The sequence below is a fragment of the Tenrec ecaudatus genome, chromosome 15 (genome assembly GCF_050624435.1).
Source record: "Tenrec ecaudatus isolate mTenEca1 chromosome 15, mTenEca1.hap1, whole genome shotgun sequence".
Lineage (NCBI taxonomy): Eukaryota > Metazoa > Chordata > Mammalia > Afrosoricida > Tenrecidae > Tenrec > Tenrec ecaudatus.
The window spans coordinates 81,279,663-81,283,813 of record NC_134544.1 but is presented as its reverse complement, the minus strand read 5'-3'; positions in this window follow the sequence as shown (position 1 = coordinate 81,283,813).

The following is a 4,151-nucleotide window of genomic DNA, read 5'->3' as shown; positions in this document are numbered from 1 at the left end:
AACAATATGCTGAAGAAGAACTAAAGAGAAAGGCCTCTTAATTTAGAGCAGCGATTCTCAATGTTTGGATAATGACCCCTTTGTGGGGGACAAACGACCTTTTCACAGGGGTGGCCCAGTTCAAAACAGTAACCTTAAGAAGTAGCAGTGAAAATAATTTTATGATTGTGAGGGGAGTCACCAATACATGAGGAACATTAGGAAAAGGTCCTAGCATTAGGAAGGTTGAGAACCACTGGCCTAGGCAAATACAGAAATCTTGGAAGAGTAGAAGGGCAGCAAATGAGAGTCAGTCCCTAAAAAGTTGTATTAGCACAGTGGCTGCAACAATAAGCGCAAGCAAAAGAACAACTATGATGATGGCAGAGGATAGGACAGCATTTCATGATATTGTGCATAGAGTTGCTATGAGCCAGACCCACTCGACAGCCCCTAACAATAATAAGAACAGGACTCATGCATCAAATATATGCTGAACTAGACTGTAAGAGAAACTACTCTTAATTGAGAACAGCGGTTCTCAACCTGTGAGTCATGACCAGTTTTGTTGGCCGAATGACCCTTTCACAGGGGTGGCCAGATTAATAGCAGTAGCAAAATTACAGTCATGAAATAGCAGCGAAAACAATTATATATATGTACATTCATGAGCACATTAGGAATTTTATGAAGGGGGTGTGGCATTTGGAAAGTTGAGAAGTACTGCCCTCGTGGAAGATACAAGTCCTGGTAGAGTAGAAGGGCAGAAAATGGGAGCGGCTCCCAATAGGATGGAATAGCACACTGGCTGAAACAGTGAGGGAAAGCAAAAGATCCACAGTCAGGATGGCCCAGGAAGGGGCAGCGTTTCATTGTATTGAGCACAGAGTTGCTTTGAGTAACACCCACTCAAGATCACCTAAACAAACAAAAAAACCCACCAAAAAAACAGGACTTATACTTCTGGCCATGTACTGAAGTAGACCTTAAGAGAAACTCCTCTTAGTTTAGAGCAGTGGTTCTGAACCTGTGAGTTGTGACCTCTTGGTGGTATTGAACGACCCTTTCACAGGGGTGACCTGATTCACAACAGTAGCCAAATTACAGTCATGAAGTAGCAATGAAAAATATTTTATGGTGTGGGGTCACCACTACATGAGGAACTGTATGAAGGGGTCATGGCATTAGGAAGGTTGAGAACCACTAACCTAGAGGAAGACAGAAATCTTGATACAGTAGAAGGACATCCAAAGAGAGGCTGCCCCAATAAGATGGATTAGCACTGTGGCTCCACAATGAGCGCAAGCAAACACCAGTGTGAGGATGGAAGAAGAGGGGTCAGCCTTTGATTTTATTGGGCATACAGTTGCTATGTGTCAAAACCGACTCCACAGCACCTAAGAAAACAATAGTATTGTGCTTCTAACAATATACTCAGGAAGACAATAAGAGAAACTCCTATTGTTTTAGAGCTGCGGTTCTCAACTTGTGGGTCTTGACCTCTTTGGGTGGGCTGGGGGTGGGGTAGGTCAAAGGAACCTTTCACGAGGGTGCCGATTCATAACCGTAGCAAAATTACAGTTATGAAATACTAATGAAAATAAATTTATAATTGGGCGATGACCACTACATGGTGAATGGCATTAAAGGGACGTGGAATTAGGAAGGTTGAGAACGACTGCCCTAGAGGAAGGCAGATATGTTGCTACAGTACAAGGGCATCAAAAGAGAGGCAGCACCTACAACATGGATTAGGATAGTAGGTGCAACAATGAGCACCAGCAAAGAACTACTATGAGTATGACACAAGATGGGGCAGCGTTTCATTATATTGTGCATAGAGATCCTATGAGTCAAAAACCACTGGATGGCACTGAACAACAACAAAAATAGTACTTGTGCTTCTCAAAATGTGCTGAACTACATCTTAAAAGAAACAAATCTTCGTTTAGAACAACGGTTCTCAACCTCTGTGTCACGAACCATTTTGTGGGTCAAATGACACTTTCACAGGGGTGGCCCATTTATAACAGTAGCAAAATTAGTTTTGTGAAGTAGCAACTAAAATAATTTTATGATTGGGTGGTCACCACAATATGAGGAATGGTATCAAAGGGTTGTGGCATTAGGAAGATTGAGAACCACTGCGATAGAGGAAGACAGAAATATTGGTACAGTAGATTGGAAGCCAAAGAGAGGCTGTCCCTATAAGATTGTGGCTCATGTGCCACAATGAGCACAAGCAAATACGAATGCTGGGATGGAAGAGGAGGGAGCAGCCTTTGACTATATTGGGCATACAGTTGCTATGAGTCACACCGACTCAACAGCACCTAAGAAAATCAACAGTATTGTGCTTCTAACAATATACTGAGGAAGACATTAAGAGAAACTCCTAATATTTTAGAGCTGCGGTTCTCAACCTGTGGGTCGCGACCTCTTTGAGGAGTCAAACGACCCTTTCACAGGGGGGCAAATTCTTAACAGTAGAAAAATTACAGTTATGAAACAGCAATGAAGATAATTTTATGAATGGGGGATGACTACTACTTTGGGAACAGTATTAAAGGGACGTGGCATTAGGAAGGTTGAGAACCACTGCCCTAGATAAAGACAAAATCTTGGTACAAGAGAAGGGCGTCGAAAGAGAGGGAGCCCCCAGAAAGATGGATTAGCACAGTGGCTGCAACAATGAGCGTAAGCCAATAATGACTGAGAGGATGGCATTTGACGGGGCAGGATTTCATTATATTGTGCATAGAGTTGCTGTGAGCCAAAACCCACTAGACGGCCCCTAACAACAATAACAAGAGGACTCGTGCATGTCATGACATACTGAACTAGATCTTAAGAGAAACTCCTCTTAGTTTAGAACAACAGTTCTCATCCTGTGAGTTGTGACCAGTTTGGGGGCATAGAACCACTCTTTCATATGGTTGGCCAAATTCATAACAATAACAAAATTACAGATATGAAATAGCAACAAAAATTATTTCATGATTGGGCGTTCAGCACTACTGGTGGAATGGTATTAAAGTGTCATGGCATTAAGAAGGATGAGAATCACTGCCCTAGAGGAAGGTAGAAATGTTGGTACAGTACAAGGGCAGCAAAAGAGAGGCAGCCCATCCAAGAAGGGTTAGCAAAGTATCTGCAACAATGAGTGCAATCAAAGAATGATTGCAAGGATGGCAAAGGCCTGGGCAGCATTTAATTTTATTGTGCACAGAGTTGCTATGAAATGAAACCCATTCGAAGGCACCTAGATATAACAACAGAAATTGTGTGTCTAACAATGTGCCTAGCAATAACTGAAGAAAAAATCCTCTTAGTGTAGAGCAGCAGTTCTCAACCTGTGGGTCGCGAACCCATTGGGGGGACAACCAACCTTTTCATAGGGGTTGCCCAGTTCAAAACAGAAGAAAAATTATAGTTACGAAGTAGCAATGAAAATAATTTTATGATATCGCAGTCAGCACTGTATGAGGCATGGTATGAAAAGATTGTTGCATTAGGAAGTTTGGGACCCACTGCCCTAGAGGAATTCAGAAATCTTGGTAGAGTAGAAGGGCAGAAAATGAGAGGTAGTCCCCAAAAAGATTGATTAGCACAGTGGCTGCAACAAGGATCCCTAGCAAAAGAACCACTGTTAGGATGGCAGAGGACAGGCCAGCGTTTCATGATATTGTGCATAGAGATGCTATGGGACAAACCCACTCAACAGCCCCTAACAACAATAAGAACAGGACTGGGGTGTCTAACAATGTGCTGAACTAGACCATAAGAGAAACTACTCTTAGTTTAGAACAGCGGTTCTCAATCTTTGAGTCGTGAACCATTTGGTTGGTCGAATGAGCCTTTCACTAGGGTGGCCAGATTCAGAACAGTAGCAAAATTACAGTTATGAAATAGCAAGGGGAAAATGTTATGATTGGGGGACCACCACTACACATTGGGAATTGTATGAAAGGGTCATGGAAATAGGAAGGTAGAGAACCACTGTCCTAGAGGAAGAAACAAGTAAAGTAGAAGGGCAGCAAAAGAAAGGCAGTCCTTGCAAGATTGATTAGCACAGTGGATGCAACAATGAGCGCAAGCAAAGAATAACTGTGAGGATGGCACAAGATGGGGCAGCACTTCATGATATTGTGTATACAGTTGCTATGAATCAA